Source organism: Triticum urartu, chromosome 1 (assembly GCF_003073215.2).
Source record: "Triticum urartu cultivar G1812 chromosome 1, Tu2.1, whole genome shotgun sequence".
NCBI classification, from domain to species: Eukaryota; Viridiplantae; Streptophyta; class Magnoliopsida; order Poales; family Poaceae; genus Triticum; species Triticum urartu.
Window position 1 is genome coordinate 35,785,996 of NC_053022.1, and position 17,793 is coordinate 35,803,788.

Genomic DNA, 17,793 nt, shown 5'->3' on the forward strand with positions numbered 1-17,793 from the left:
GCGGAGGTGTCGTACTTTCGGTACTAGGATCGGTCGACTGTGAAGACGTACGACTACATCAACCGCGTTGTCATAATGCTTTCGCTTACGGTCTACGAGGGTACGTAGACAACACTCTCCCTCTCGTTGCTATACATCACCATGATCTTGCGTGTGCGTAGGAATTTTTTTTTAAATTACTACGTTCCCCAACATGTCCGTCGGCTTGCCTTCGGATTCTTCTCTAGTCTCACCGTCTGCGTCGCTACCGTTATGACAGCGGGGGGATATTGAGTAACGTGATTGTATTAGGAAACACGAGATAGACTAGGAATTATTCTGGCTTGTCTTGTACTCCAAGTAGATCATGTACTCCTATATATATGCCCACGAGGTTCAAGCAATACAATGAACTATTCCACCAAATCCCTCTCTCCCTTCTAATAGACTCAGTCCAGCGGCTCTAACTTTTAGCTTATTAATGCCAGTTAGATCAACAATATTATCGAAGAATTCTTGGAGAAAATAGAGTAGATCATTCTTGAACATATCCTTGAAAAATTAATAGAACTCATTTGTGTAGCAATCAGTCATGAGGCCTACACTGATCAAGTATGCAACTACTCCCTCTGTCCCATAATTTAAGACTTTTTTGACACTAGTGTAGTGTCAGAAGATGTCTTACATTATGGGACGGAGGGAGTACTAAAAAGAAAAACATGCATCCAGATTGCCGCACACACAATTTAGGTACACTGCGAGGTCCATACTGATCAAATATTCTCAGGTTATCAGTACCTAGAAATTAGATTATTACTGGGTGCGCCATAACATGAAAGCTCATGAGCTCCGGTGGTTAGGCGAGATCATTCACCAGCAGGACGGTTCGATCCCTATCACGCGCATGGGAGCATCATCACCCCATGGTCCAGCAGGATTCATGTGTGAGTCGCTCCATGATTCGACGCCTGCGACCTTTATCCACCTGGGATCTCCTTGGGTAAATGGCATCACATTTCTTGCATGGGACTTCACCATGCAACTCGAATCTTTTCAGCCCCACAACTCGCTCCATGACTAGCCTTATGTAGTTTGTCACCTTGTCTTCATCCTCACAACCGTACATCCGGAGCAACTTCAAGTTTAGGTGCTTCAAATCCTTGGATGGTTCCCACACCACGTTGGTCTTCTCGGCACTGTCCTCAGACGGTATGTCACATGCATGCCGCTCTCGAGATAACTTCACTCAAGTCCATACAAGACAAATAACACAAGTTAATTGAACTCGACACCAACCCATGCAGGGCAATGTAGTAACAGTTCAAACTAAATATATCTGCCATTTAAATTTTTGCAACATGTTTAGTATTACTTCCTCCGTCCCACAATGTAAGACTTTTTTTTGACACTAGTGTAATGTCAAAAACGTCATACATTTAGTATCTAATCTAAGTGTATGCCTGTGTAGAGTTTGGACAACCTTGCATGAACTAAATCCTAGGCAAAGTAAAATATGCTAATATGCTTCAGGTAACTCTGACACGAGTGCGATCCAACATGATTTATTTATTTTTGGTCTTGCACGGACGTTGTCTCTCTGCAAAATATAAATGGAATGCCAGAACTTTTTATTTGCATTGCAATATCATCCATATACAATACAATCCATGTGTTCCATATATCCCAATTACTATGCGTACTCTTCTAAAATAGGAGTATCTGATAGACTAGAGTTGGTGAGTGATTGAAAATCAGATTAACTTTCTTGTGTGTTGTTAATGTTGAATATTCGGAAACCTGGCTGTCATACTAGACGGAGTCATGATATCGAGGCTAAGGTGTGGGTTATCTATACCTAATATTAAAGGACGAAAGATTTCATAGTTCTTCATAGGTCATCCTTCTATATCCATTGATTTTGTGTTAATGCTAAATATAGACGGTTGAGATTTAAAAATAAATCTACATAACACTACTTCAGATATAAGGCACGTACACAACCCAGCACGTACTCGTCTATGAAGATTCCTTTTTTAAACAGTTTATGGGAGTCTGACCTGCACACAAGCACACACACTAAAAAAACACAATTCAAGTATGCAGCAAGGGGAGGTTAAGAGAACGGGCACAAAACGCACCAAGGTAAGAACAATCATAGCCGATTGCATCTGGCGTGAGCATCTGGAGACAAAAGAGCACGGGCGAGTGCTCCAAGGGGGCAGCCAGGAGCGAGCCAGCACATAAACGTAAAGGCTGAAGAGTAGGCCGTTGGGCTCGTCAGAGGCGCACATGTACCCGGTGGACCACTCAGCTGATGATTGAGGCGTGGCTAATCCTTGTGAACGGTGAGATTATGTATGCAAGCACAACACGAGGATGATGGATGGAGCTGTCACACAAGACCCCTGAAATTGTAAAGATGCAGCAAACCATTGGCGCCATCGTTGTAGGGTCGTCGTGTTCACGTCAAGCTCTCCAACATAGCCATCCAGAGTGCGCCAATCACGTTGCCCACTAACTGCTACATTCACATGACATGACTTCGGACGATAATGCCCGGCCCATGCATGGTTACGCTGGAGTTGCTTCACCAACTTGCACCTCGAGTGAAACACTTCACCACGTGGAAGCTGCCGAAGACAAGGATGAGGGGCTCAGCACCATGACGCCGCGTCGCCGCTTCCCGTCCGCTTCATCATGCCGGATGCCGATGAAGATGGAGACACGGAGCTTGGAGTCAAGACGCATGCTCTCCACTTTATCAAGCCAGTGTAGGGTGGACACTGTCCGCACCATTTTGGTCCCTCACCGAGCAACCTTTTGGACTGGCTGCCGGTGGTCCAGACAGGATCGGACCGACCACCTAGTCATGTTTTCAAGGACCGATGGGCGACGCCGAAGCCCGGGACGGACCGAGCGAACTGGCCAATCACCCGCAAAAAAAACATGATTTATTTATTTATTGTCTTGCACGGGCATTGTCTCTCTGCAAAATATAAATGGAATACTATAACTATTGTTTGCATTGCACTATCATTCATATACAATACAATCCATGTCTTCCATATATCCCAATTACTATGCATACTCTATGCGCTACTTCTAAAATACTACCTGTGATAAGACTACAGTTGGTGAGTGATTGAAAATCAGATTAACTTTCTCGTTTGTTGTTAATACTGAATATTCGGAAACCTATCGTACTAGACGGAGTCATATCCAGGCTAAGGTGTGGATTAATTAAATTAAAAAGAAGGTAGAGTAACAGGCTTACTGTAAACTTGTACAGGGCAGGTGCATCTTCGAGGATAAATATGGTCCAGCTCAGATCACACTCAGGGAAGATACCAGAAAAAGACACTTCGGTCAGATTTCTGAATATGGCAGTGAGATGCTTCAGATGTTCTGATTGAATCCATATCTACACCAAGAAGAAGAACACAAATAGACAGCTGAGATTATCTATATCTATACCAATATAAAAAGATCCAAAAAGGCAGATCCAATTGATCTCGGCCATCAAACTAAGTCAATCCAACGACCAAGACTGCTCCAATAGCGGGCATTCAACGTGTTTAACATGCAATTAATACCATACCAAATATTGTACTAACTGCAGAATTAACACACAAATAATAGCATACATAATATCCACGTGCAATTAATATATTGCCTAAATATTAACATGCAACACATGCAATTAATATATTGCCTAAAATATTAACGTGCGTCGCACGTGCGCATTTACTAGTCAGTAAAGAAGAGCATATATATGATACGTCTCCAACGTATCTATAATTTTTTATTGTTCCATGCTATATTATATTCTCTTTTGGACATTATTGGACTTTATTATACACTTTTATATTATTTTTGGGACTAACCTATTAACCGGAGGCCCAGCCCAAAATTGCTGTTTTTTGCCTATTTTAGGGTTTCGCAGAAAAAGAATATCAAACAGAGTCCAAACGGAATGAAACTGTAACGCCCACGATGCGGTTATATCTCCCATGTGTCGAAGCACGACTTAGAGGCATAACCGCATTATAAGCAATGTCGCAAGTGGGGTAATCTTCACACAACCCATGTAATGAATAAGGAAAAGAGATACATAGTTGGCTTACACTCGCCACGTCACACAATAGCATAAATATCATTACATTCATCCAGATACAATCAAGGTCCGACTACGGAACCAAAATAAAGAACAACCCCAAATGCAACAAAGTTCCCGATCGCCCCAACTGGGCACCACTACTGATCGTCTGGAAAGGAAACGTAGTATCGTCCTGAGTCCTCATCGAACTCCCACTTGAGCTCAGTTGCATCTCCTGAAGCGATATCATCGGTCCCTACATCTGGTTTTGGAAGGAACCTGTGAGTCACGGGGACTCAGCAATCTCACACCCTCGCGATCAAGACTATTTAAGTTTATAGGTAGGGTAAAAGGTATGAGGTGGAGCTGCAACAAGCACTAGCATATATGGTGGCTAACATACGCAAATGAGAGCGAGAAGAGAAAGCAAAGGCACGATCGATCAACTATGATCAAGAAGTGATCCTAGAATAACCTACGTTCAAGCATAACACGAGACCGTGTTCTCTTCCCGGACTCCGCCGAAAAGAGACCATCACGGCCACACACTCTGTTGATTCATTTTAATTAAGTTAAGTTTCAAGGTTATCTATAACCGAACATTAACAAATTTCCATCTACCCATAACCGCGGGCACGGCTTTCGAAATATCAAATCCCTGCAGGGGTGTCCCAACTTAGCCCATCACAAGCTCTCACGGTCAACGAAGGATATTCCTTCTCCCAAGATAATTCGATCAGATTCGGAATCCCGGTTACAAGACATCTCGACAATGGTAAAACTAAACCAGCAAAGCCACCCGAATGTGCCGACAAATCCCGATAGGAGCTGCACATATCTCGTTCTCAGGGCACACCGGATAAGCAATCCATACAACTAAAACCAACCCTCGAGTTTCTCCGAGGTGGCGCTGCAAGGGGCTCTAGTTTGGACCAACACTCAGAGGAGCACTGGCCCGGGGGTTTAAAATAAAGATGACCCTTGAGTCCGCGGAACCCAAGGGAAAAGAGGCTAGGTGGCGAATGGTAAAACCCAACCGTGTAAGGAGGAGTTTTATTCAAGGCGAACTGTCAAGGGGTTCCCATTATAACCCAACCGTGTAAGGAACGCAAAATCAAGGAACATAACACCGGTATGACGGAAACTAGGGCGGCAAAAGTGGAACAAAACACCAGGCATAAGGCCGAGCCTTCCACCCTTTTCCAAGTATATAGGTGCATTAAAATAGACAAGATATAATAATGATATCCCAACCATAAACATGTTCCAACAAGGAACAAACTCCAATCTTCACCTGCAACTAGCAATGCTATAAGAGGGGCTGAGCAAAGCGGTAACATAGCCAAACAACGGTTTGCTAGGACAATGTGGGTTAGAGGTTTGACATGGCAATATGGGAGACATGATAAGCAAGTGGTAGGTATCGTAGCATAGGCATAGCAAAAGAGCGAGCATCTAGCAAGCAAAGATAGAAGTGATTTCAAGGGTATGGTCATCTTGCCTGCAAAGTTCCCCGAGTTGATGTTAGCTTAATCCTCGTAAGCGTACTCAACGGGCTCCTCGATCACGTACTCGTCTCCCGGCTCTACCCAAGCAAGAACACAATCAAAGGGAGACACAATCAACCATGTGCAATGCACAAGCAACATGATGCAACACATGGCATGATATGCGGGATGTGATATGCGATGCATATGCATGCTTCGGAAAGGAAAGATTGAACCTGGCCTCAACTTGGAAAACCAAGAGTGCCACTGGAAAGATGAGTTGATTTCGGTCGAAATCGATATAAATATCACCGGAATCGGATGCACGGTTTGCAAATGACAAGCAAAACAAATATGGCACCGATCTGCGATTAACAGCACGAGGCCATCTAAAAGCATCAAGAACAACGAGCTACTGCACTCTAACATAACAACAAAATACATGGCAGGGATCCAATCAAGATGCTTGACAAAAGATGAACACTGAGCTACAGCTAATTCACTCAATAGCAGGTTCAAACAAGCATGGCAAAAGTGCAGAAGATATCATGTTTCAGACTTAGTGAAAATAACATGTCAGGAATTTAACATCTGGAAGCAATCTTTAGAGCAAGATAACAACATGCTACAGGAACATATCATGGCAAAGCAAGCCATGGCATGAAGCTACTCAAAGCATACAACAAAAGTCCCTTACTGACCATAAGCCAAAAGGGATCAGAAAATACAATGGCAACCATGTGGACATAGCAATTATCGTTAACAGATTCAGAATTGGTAGAAAACTGGAACATGGCAAAACAGATATTAAGTAGGCATGTTTACGAGCTTGATGCACTCACCACAAAGCATTGCATGAAAAACTAAGCATACACCCAGCAAATAGACATGGCATAGAAGCTAAACATGGCAAGAACAACAACATAGCATGCATGGATCAACTACAACAACATCGGCAAAAATGTTTAACACGTAAACATTCTGCCAGGAACATTTTATAGCAAAAGTAGAGCTCGATTGAGTCAAGCTAGGGTGCTCCATAATTGCAAACAAAGACATGGATGGAAAGAGCACAACAATATCTACAAAACATCCTTATTGATCATGCTCAAAAGAGGCATGGATCACTCTGTAGCAACATGAATACATGGCATAAAAATATTAACAGGGCAAAGACTTAGAAGATTTCTAAGTCCCTGAAATTAGCAACATCACGAGAGCTACTTTGCATGCTTGTGCTAGTCACCACAAAGATCACAAAAATACATGGCATACACCCCTGTAAAGATGGCATGGCATACTTCAAAACACATGTAGGGCTCAAGTTCATAGGAGGAACACATTAAACATGACAAAAATGACAAATGTCCAATTACTGATAAAAATCTGAAACTAACATTGCATAGCCCTCTTGCAACAGCATTTAGGGCATCAAGATGAGCTCATATGAACATGGTGCAATGGAATGAAATGAAGTACTCGTCGAGACGAACAATTTGATATGCTACACGCCCAAAACGGAGCCACGGATGCAGAGTTATGGCATGATGAAAATATGCAAAAATTACTGAAACGGGGCAAAATTAGGTCAACTGTTAGGGTTTCCAAATCTCGATCCGGATCGGGCGGCACGGAAACTGAGGTTGCGAGAACAATGCTCGCCGGAGACGCGCCGCGGTGGCCAGAGTCGGGGACGGCGCGGAGGGCGGCGGCCGGAGTCGGGGACGGCGCGGCGAGGTCGGGCGGCGAGGCGGCGAGGACGGGGCGGCGGTGACCGGGCGAGGCAGCGGTGGCCGACGAGGTGCGGCGCTGGGCGGCAGGCGGCGGCGCTCGAGGGCGTGGGAGGCCCGGGCGGCGGGGCGGAGCGGAACAGGGCGGCGACCGCTTCGGGCCGGAGGGGCCCGCGATGGGCTCCGGCGGGCCGCGCGGTGGGAGGAGGCGGCCGGGCCACGTGGCGGCGTGTGATTGGCGGCGGCAGGGTTGTCCGGCGGCGACGAACGTGTCCGGCCGCGCGGAGAAGAGGGGAGCTAGGGTTAGGGTGGTATGGATCCGGAATTTTTGGGGGAGTGGCCTTTTTATAGGTAGAGGGAGCTAGGAGGCTCCAAATTGAGCAAGGTTTTCGGCCACGTGATTGTGATCGAACAACCTAAATGATGGAGGGGGTTTAGGTGGGTTTTGGGCCACTTTGGAGAGGTGTTGGGCTGCAACACACACGAGGCCTTTACGGTCCCTCGGTTAACCGTTGGAGTATCAAACGAAGTCCAAATGGCACAAAACTTGACAGGCGGTCTACCGGTAGTAAACCAAGGCTGCTTGGCAAGTCTCGGTCCAATCCAAAAACGTTTAATACCCGCACACGAAAAGAGGTAGAAGGGGACACCGGAGGACATAGGAGCGCTGGAATGCAAAACGGACAACGGGGAAAATGCACGGATGCATGAGACGAACACGTATGCAAATGCGATGCACAAGATGAAATGATATGAGATGCATGACAAAGACAAAAGCAACACGAAGACAAAAACCCGACAACGAGGAAATATCATAACTTAGTGCCGGAAATGGCAAGAGTTGGAATACAAATATGGCAAGTTACATACGGGGCGTTACAGAAACCTTCGGGAACGTGATTTTCGGAACGAACATGATCCAGAGGACTTGGACCCTACGTCAAGCAATCAAGAGGTAGGGGGGCGCGCCTACCCCCCCAGCGCCCTCCACCCTCGTGGGCCCCCTGTTGCTCCACCGACGTACTCCTTCCTCCTATATATACCTACGTACCCCCAAACTACCAGATACGGAGCCAAAACCCTAATTCCACCGCCGTAACTTTCTGTATCCACGAGATCCCATCTTGGGGCCTTTTCCGGAGCTCCGCCGGAGGGGGCATCGATCACGGAGGGCTTCTACATCAACACCATAGCCTCTCCGATGAAGTGTGAGTAGTTTACTTCAGACCTACGGGTCCATAGTTATTAGCTAGATGGCTTCTTCTCTCTTTTTGGATCTCAATACAAAATTCTCCCCCTCTCTCTTGTGGAGATCTATTCGATGTAATCTTCTTTTGCGGTGTGTTTGTTGAGACCGATGAATTGTGGGTTTATGATCAAGTTTATCTATGAACAATATTTGAATCTTCTCCAAATTCTTTTATGTATGATTGGTTATCTTTGCAAGTCTCTTCGAATTATCAGTTTGGTTTGGCCTACTAGATTGATCTTTCTTGCAATGGGAGAAGTGCTTAGCTTTGGGTTCAATCTTGCGTGTCCTTTCCCAGTGACAGTAGGGGCAGCAAGGCACGTATTTGTATTGTTGCCATCGAGGATAACAAGATGGGGTTTATCATATTGCATGAGTTTATCCCTCTACATCATGTCATCTTGCTTAAAGCGTTACTCTGTTCTTGAACTTAATACTCTAGATGCATGCTGGATAGCGGTCGATGTGTGGAGTAATAGTAGTAGATGCAGGCAGGAGTCGGTCTACTTGTCTCGGACGATGATGCCTATATACATGATCATACCTAGATATTCTCATAACTATGCTCAATTCTGTCAATTGCTCAACAGTAATTTGTTCACCCACCGTAAATACTTATGCTCTTGAGAGAAGCCACTAGTGAAACCTATGGCCCTCGGGTCTATCTTCCATCATATTAATCTTCCAATACTTAGTTATTTTCACTATTTATTTTACTTTGCATCTTTATCATAAAAATACCAAAAATATTATCTTATCATATCTATCAGATCTCACTCTCGTAAGTGACCGTGTAGGGATTGACAACCCCTTATCGCGTTGCGTTGCGAGGATTTATTTGTTTGTGTAGGTGCGAGGGACTTGTGTGCGGCCTCCTACTGGATTGATACCTTGGTTCTCAAAAACTGAGGGAAATACTTACGCTACTTTGCTGCATCACCCTTTCCTCTTCAAGGGAAAACCAACGCAGAACCAACGCAATGCTCAAGAGGTAGCAATATATGATATGTGTGCAGAAGAAAATTAGCTTTTACCATTTGGTGGCGAAAATTGAGATGCAATTTCAACAGGTTATTTGCACTCCTTCTTGAGAAGCACTTTGGTGAGCAGGAATGGCACCTACCACGCCTTGGCCTTACAGGCGAGGCTGACTTGACGAAGCTGTGGAACGTAGCCAAAGCGCACGGGGAGGTTCTTGGAGCGCCAAGAATGGCACAATGCCGTACTGAGCCCAGGGACGGAGATGAGGTCGATCCGCTTGCAATGGAAGTGCATAAACTCAAGCTCCTGGATCCCAGAACACGGTGTGTCAATCTTTAGCACGTGGTGCTGATCGACCAGTCCGCAGGAGTTCATGTTGAGATGCTCGAGCTTATCGGAAGCAGCAATGAGGCTGGGGACGTCGGAGTCCCCGAACGCAAGGCTCTTAAGGCGCAGCCTCGTGAGCGAGCGGAAGGCCGGCTAGTAGGAGCAGGAGAAGGACATGAACTGCTGCCCTAGCTCAGGGATCTGCGGTCCAGAGTTTACCTCGGGGGCGGGGATACTTGGAAGGCGAGGCGTCTGGTCTTGCCGTGGTTGATGACGTCTTGGACGACGCTGGCGTTGGAGCTCAGATGACAGGCCGACGACAGGAAGAAGTGGAGGTCGATGACCTTGATGGCCATGGAATTGGCACGGCCACGCTGGCACTCGCAGAAGTTGTGGTGGGCACAGACGTACGTCAAAGAGGCCGTGAACGCGTCCATGCATGCATGGTTTTGACCGGCATGCATTGCGCGGGGGACGTCGAGTGTCACGAACGAGAGCTGGCGAGGGAGATTCCCCTAGAAGGCACCTTCTCTGTTGGGTTTCGTAGTAATTTCAAAAAAATTCCTACGCACACGCAAGATCATGTGATGCATAGCAACGAGAGGGGAGAGTGTTGTCTACGTACCCAACGCAGACCGACTGCGGAAGCGCTGACACGACGTAGAGGAAGTAGTCGTACATCTTCACGATCCAACCGATCAAGCACCGAAACTACGGCACCTCCGAGTTCGAGCACACGTTCAGCTCGATGACGATCCCCGGACTCTGATCCAGCAAAGTGTCGGGGAAGAGTTCCGTCAGCACGACGGCGTGGTGACGATCTTGATGAACTACAGCAGCAGGGCTTCGCCTAAACTCCGCTACAGTATTATCGAGGAATATGGTGGCAGGGGGCACCGCACACGGCTAAGGAATAGATCATGTGGATCAACTTGTGTGTTTCTGGGGTGCCTCTGCCTCAGTATATAAAGGAGCCAAGGGGGAGGGGGGCGCCGGCCAGGAGGAGGGCGCAGGAGGAGTCCTACTCCTTCCGGGAGTAGGACTCCCCCCCCCCAATCCTATTCCAACTAGGATTCCCAAGGGGGGGAAAGGGAGAGAGGGGGGCCGGCCACCTTCTCCTAGTCCTAATAGGACTAGGGGAGGGGGGAGGTGCGCAGCCACCTTGGGCTGCCCCTTTCTCCTTTCCACTAAGGCCCATGAAGGCCCATATGGCTCCCGGGGGGTTCCGGTAACCTCCCGGTAACCCGGTAAAATCCCGATTTCACCCGGAACACTTCCGATATCCAAACATAGGCTTCCAATATATCAATCTTTACGTCTCGACCATTTCGAGACTCCTCGTCATGTCCGTGATCACATCCGGGACTCCGAACAACCTTCGGTACATCAAAATGCATAAACTCATAATATAACTGTCATCGTAACCTTAAGCGTGCGGACCCTACGGGTTCGAGAACAATGTAGACATGACCGAGACACGTCTCTGGTCAATAACCAATAGCGGGACCTGGATGCCCATATTGGCTCCTACATATTCTACGAAGATCTTTATCGGTCAGACCGCATAGCAACATACGTTGTTCCCTTTGTCATCGGTATGTTACTTGCCCGAGATTCGATCGTCGGTATCCAATACCTAGTTCAATATCGTTACCGGCAAGTCTCTTTACTCGTTCCGTAATACATCATCTCACAACTAACATATTAGTTGTAATGCTTGCAAGGCTTATGTGATGTGTATTACCGAGAGGGCCCAGAGATACCTCTCCGACAATCGGAGTGACAAATCCTAATCTCGAAATACGCCAACCCAACATCTACCTTTGGAGACACCTGTAATGCTCCTTTATAATCACCCAGTTACGTTGTGACGTTTGGTAGCACCCAAAGTGTTCCTCCGGCAAACGGGAGTTGCATAATCTCATAGTCATAGGAACATGTATAAGTCATGAAGAAAGCAATAGCAACATACTAAACGATCGGGTGCTAAGCTAATGGAATGGGTCATGTCAATCAGATCATCAACTAATGATGTGACCTCGTTAATCAAATAACAACTCATTGTTCATGGTTAGGAAACATAACCATCTTTGATTAACGAGCTAGTCAAGTAGAGGCATACTAGTGACACTTTGTTTGTCTATATATTCACACATGTATTATGTTTCCGGTTAATACAATTCTAGCATGAATAATAAACATTTATCATGATATAAGGAAATAAATAATAACTTTATTATTGCCTCTAGGGCATATTTCCTTCAGTCTCCCACTTGCACTAGAGTCAATAATCTAGATTACAACTGTAATGATTCTAACACCCATGGAGCCTTGGTGCTGATCATGTTTTGCTCGTGGAAGAGGCTTAGTCAACGGGTCTGCCACATTCAGATCCGTATGTATCTTGCAAATCTCTATGTCTCCCGCCTGGACTAGATCCCGGATGGAGTTGAAGCGTCTCTTGATGTGTTTGGTCCTTTTGTGAAATCTGGATTCCTTTGCCAAGGCAATTGCACCAGTATTGTCACAAAAGATTTTCATTGGACCCGATGCATTAGGTATGACACCTAGATCGGATATGAACTCCTTCATCCAGACTCCTTCGTTCGCTGCTTCTGAAGCAGCTATGTACTCCGCTTCACATGTAGATCCCGCTACGACGCTTTGTTTAGAACTGCACCAACTGACAGCTCCACCGTTTAATGTAAACGCGTATCCGGTTTGCGATTTAGAATCGTCCGGATCAGTGTCAAAGCTTGCATCAACGTAACCTTTTACGGTGAGCTCTTTGTCACCTCCATATACGAGAAACATATCCTTAGTCCTTTTCAGGTATTTCAGGATGTTCTTGACCGCTGTCCAGTGATCCACTCCTGGATTACTTTGATACCTCCCTGCTAAACTTATAGCAAGGCACACATCAGGTCTGGTACACAGCATTGCATACATGATAGATCCTATTGCTGATGCATAGGGAACACCTTTCATATTCTCTCTATCTTCTGCAGTGGTCGGGCATTGAGTCTTACTCAACTTCACATCTTGTAACACAGGCAAGAACCCTTTCTTTGCTTGATCCATTTTGAACTTCTTCAAAATTTTGTCAAGGTATGTGCTTTGTGAAAGTCCAATTAAGCGTCTTGATCTATGTCTATAGATCTTAATGCCTAATATGTAAGCAGCTTCACCGAGGTTTTTCATTGAAAAACTTTTATTCAAGTATCCCTTTATGCTATCCAGAAATTCTATATCATTTCCAATCAGCAATATGTCATCCACATATAATATCAGAAATGCTACAGAGCTCCCACTCACTTTCTTGTAAATACAGGCTTCTCCAAAAGTCTGCATAAAACCAAATGCTTTGATCACACTATCAAAACGTTTATTCCAACTCCGAGAGGCTTGCACCAGTCCATAAATGGATCGCTGGAGCTTGCACACTTTGTTAGCTCCCTTTGGATCGACAAAACCTTCCGGTTACATCATATACAACTCTTCTTCCAGAAATCCATTCAGGAATGCAGTTTTGACATCCATCTGCCAAATTTCATAATCATAAAATGCGGCAATCGCTAACATGATTCGGACAGACTTAAGCATCGCTACGGGTGAGAAGGTCTCATCGTAGTCAATCCCTTGAACTTGCCGAAAACCTTTTGCGACAAGTCGAGCTTTGTAGACAGTAACATTACCATCAGCGTCAGTCTTCTTCTTAAAGATCCATTTATTCTCAATTGCTTGCCGATCATCGGGCAAGTCAACCAAAGTCCATACTTTGTTCTCATACATGGATCCCATCTCAGATTTCATGGCTTCAAGCCACTTTGCGGAATCTGGGCTCACCATCGCTTCTTCATAGTTCGTAGGTTCATCATGATCTAGTAGCATGACTTCCAGAATAGGATTACCGTACCACTCTGGTGTGGATCTTACTCTGGTTGATCTACGAGGTTCAGTAGTATCTTGATCTAAAGTTTCATGATCATTATCATTGGCTTCTTCACTAACTGGTGTAGGTGTCACTGAAACAGTTTTCTGTGATGAACTACTTTCCAGTAAGGGAGCAGGTACAGTTACCTCGTCAAGTTCTACTTTCCTCCCACTCACTTCTTTCGAGAGAAACTCCTTCTCTAGAAAGGATCCATTCTTAGCAACGAATGTCTTGCCTTCGGATCTGTGATAGAAGGTGTACCCAACAGTTTCCTTTGGGTATCCTATGAAGACACATTTCTCCGATTTGGGTTCGAGCTTATCAGGTTGAAGCTTTTTCACATAAGCATCGCAGCCCCAAACTTTAAGAAACGACAACTTTGGTTTCTTGCCAAACCACAGTTCATAAGGCGTCGTCTCAACGGATTTTGATGGTGCCCTATTTAACGTGAATGCAGCCGTCTCTAGAGCATAACCCCAAAACGATAGCGGTAAATCAGTAAGAGACATCATAGATCGCACCATATCTAGTAAAGTACGATTACGACGTTCGGACACACCATTACGCTGTGGTGTTCCGGGTGGCGTGAGTTGCGAAACTATTCCACAGTTTTTCAAATGTACACCAAACTCGTAACTCAAATATTCTCCTCCACGATCAGATCGTAGAAACTTTATTTTCTTGTTACGATGATTTTCAACTTCACTCTGAAATTCTTTGAATTTTTCAAATGTTTCAGACTTATGTTTCATTAAGTAGATATATCCATATCTGCTTAAATCATCTGTGAAGGTGAGAAAATAACGATATCCGCCACGAGCCTCAATATTCATCGGACCACATACATCGGTATGTATGATTTCCAACAAATCTGTTGCTCTCTCCATAGTACCGGAGAACGGTGTTTTAGTCATCTTGCCCATGAGGCACGGTTCGCAAGTACCAAGTGATTCATAATCAAGTGGTTCCAAAAGTCCATCGGTATGGAGTTTCTTCATGCGCTTTACACCGATATGACCTAAACGACAGTGCCACAAATAAGTTGCACTTTCATTAACAACTCTGCATCTTTTGGCTTCAACATTATGAATATGTGTATTACTAATATCGAGATTCAATAAAAATAGACCACTCTTCAAGGGTGCATGACCATAAAAGATATTACTCATATAAATAGAACAACCATTATTCTCTGATTTAAATGAATAACCGTCTCGCATTAAACAAGATCCAGATATAATGTTCATGCTCAACACTGGCACCAAATAACAATTATTTAGGTCTAATATTAATCCCGAAGGTAGATGTAGAGGTAGCGTGCCGACCGCGATCACATCGACTTTGGAACCGTTTCCCACGCGCATCGTCACCTCGTCCTTAGCCAATCTTCGCTTAATCCGTAGTCCCTGTTTCGAGTTGCAAATATTAGCAACAGAACCAGTATCAAATACCCAGGTGCTACTGCGAGCTCTAGTAAGGTACACATCAATAACATGTATATCACATATACCTTTGTTCACCTTGCCATCCTTCTTATCCGCCAAATACTTGGGGCAGTTCCGCTTCCAGTGACCAGTCTGCTTGCAGTAGAAGCACTCAGTTTCAGGCTTAGGTCCAGACTTGGGTTTCTTCTCTTGAGCAGCAACTTGCTTGCCGTTCTTCTTGAAGTTCCCCTTCTTCTTCCCTTTGCCCTTTTTCTTGAAACTAGTGGTTTTGTTAACCATCAACACTTGATGCTCCTTCTTGATTTCTACCTCCGCAGCTTTCAGCATTGCGAAGAGCTCGGGAATAGTCTTGTTCATCCCTTGCATATTATAGTTCATCACGAAGCTCTTGTAGCTTGGTGGCAGTGATTGGAGAATTCTGTCAATGACGCAATCATCCGGAAGATTAACTCCCAATTGAATCAAGTGATTATTATACCCAGACATTTTGAGTATATGCTCACTGACAGAACTGTTCTCCTCCATCTTGCAGCTATAGAACTTATTGGAGACTTCATATCTCTCAATTCGGCATTTGCTTGAAATATTAACTTCAACTCCTGGAACATCTCATATGCTCCATGACGTTCAAAACGTCGTTGAAGTCCCGATTCTAAGCCGTAAAGCATGGCACACTGAACTATCGAGTAGTCATCAGCTTTGCTCTGCCAGACATTCATAACAACTGGTGTTGCTCCTGCAGCAGGTTTGGCACCTAGCAGTGCTTCCATGACGTAATTCTTCTGTGCAGCATGAGGATAATCCTCAAGTTACGGACCCAGTCCATGTAATTGCTACCATCATCTTTCAACTTTGCTTTCTCAAGGAGCACATTAAAATTCAACGGAACAACAGCACGAGCCATCTATCTACAACAACATAGACATGCAAAATACTATCAGGTACTAAGTTCATGATAAATTTAAGTTCAATTAATCATATTACTAAAGAACTCCCACTTAGATAGACATCCCTCTAATCCTCCAAGTGATTACGTGATCCAAATCAACTAAACCATAACCGATCATCACGTGAGATGGAGTAGTTTTCAATGGTGAACATCGTTTATGTTGATCATATCTACTATATGATTCACGCTCGACCTTTCGGTCTCCGTGTTCCGAGGCCATATCTGATATGCTAGGCTCGTCAAGTTTAACCTGAGTATTCTGCTTGTGCAAAACTGGCTTGCACCCATTGTAGATGGACGTAGAGCTTATCACACCCGAATCATCACGTGGTGTCTGGGCACGACGAACTTTGGCAACGGTGCATACTCAGGGAGAACACTTCTTGATAATTTTAGTGAGAGATCATCTTATAATGCTACCGTCACAAAAGCAAGAGAAGATGCATAAAAGGATAAACATCACATGAAATCAATATAAGTGATATGATATGGCCATCATCATCTTGTGCTTGTGATCTCCATCTTCGAAGCACCGTCATGATCACCATCGTCACCGGCGCGACACCTTGATCTCCATCGCAGCATCGTTGTCGTCTCGCCAATCTTATGCTTCCACGACTATCACTACCGCTTAGTAATAAAGTAAAGCATTACATCGCGATTTCATTGCATACAATAAAGCGACAACCATATGGCTCCTGCCAGTTGCCGATAACTCGGTTACAAAACATGATCATCTCATACAATAAAATTCAGTATCATGTCTTGACCATATCACATCACAACATGCCCTGCAAAAACAAGTTAGACGTCCTCTACTTTGTTGTTGCAAGTTTTACGTGGCTGCTACGGGCTTAAGTAAGAACCAATCTCACCTATGTATCAAAACCACAACGATAGTTTGTCAATAGACTCCGTTTTAACCTTCGCAAGGACCGGGCGTAGCCATACTTGGTTCAACTAAAGTTGGAGAGACAGTCGCCCGCAAGCCATCTATGTGCAAAGCACGTCGAGGGAACCGGTCTCGCGTAAGCGTACGCGTAAGGTTGGTCCGGGTCGTCTCGTCCAACAATACCGCCGAACCAAAGTATGACATGCTGGTAGGCAGTATGACTTGTATCGTCCACAACTCACTTGTGTTCTACTCGTGCATATAACATCAACATAAATAACCTAGGCTCGGATGCCACTGTTGGGTTTCGTAGTAATTTCAAAAAATTTCCTACGCACACGCAAGATCATGTGATGCATAGCAATGAGAGGGAGAGTGTTGTCTACATACCCAACGCAGACCGACTGCGGAAGCGCTGACACGACATAGAGGAAGTAGTCGTACGTCTTCACGATCCAACCGATCAAGCACCGAAACTACGGCACCTCCGAGTTCGAGCACACGTTCAGCTCGATGACGATCCCCGGACTCCGATCCAGCAAAGTGTCGGGGAAGAGTTCCGTCAGCACGACGGCGTGGTGACGATCTTGATGAACTACAGCAGCAGGGCTTCGCCTAAACTCCGCTACAGTATTATCGAGGAATATGGTGGCAGGGGGCACCGCACACGGCTAAGGAATAGATCACGTGGATCAACTTGTGTGTTTCTGGGGTGCCTCTGCCT

At 45.1% G+C, this 17,793-nt stretch overlaps 1 pseudogene; it reads right to left on the reverse strand.

Moving 5' to 3' along the window:
• Positions 1–895: 895 nt before the first annotated feature.
• Positions 896–10,313, reverse strand: LOC125532661 (annotated as a pseudogene).
• Positions 10,314–17,793: the final 7,480 nt, after the last annotated feature.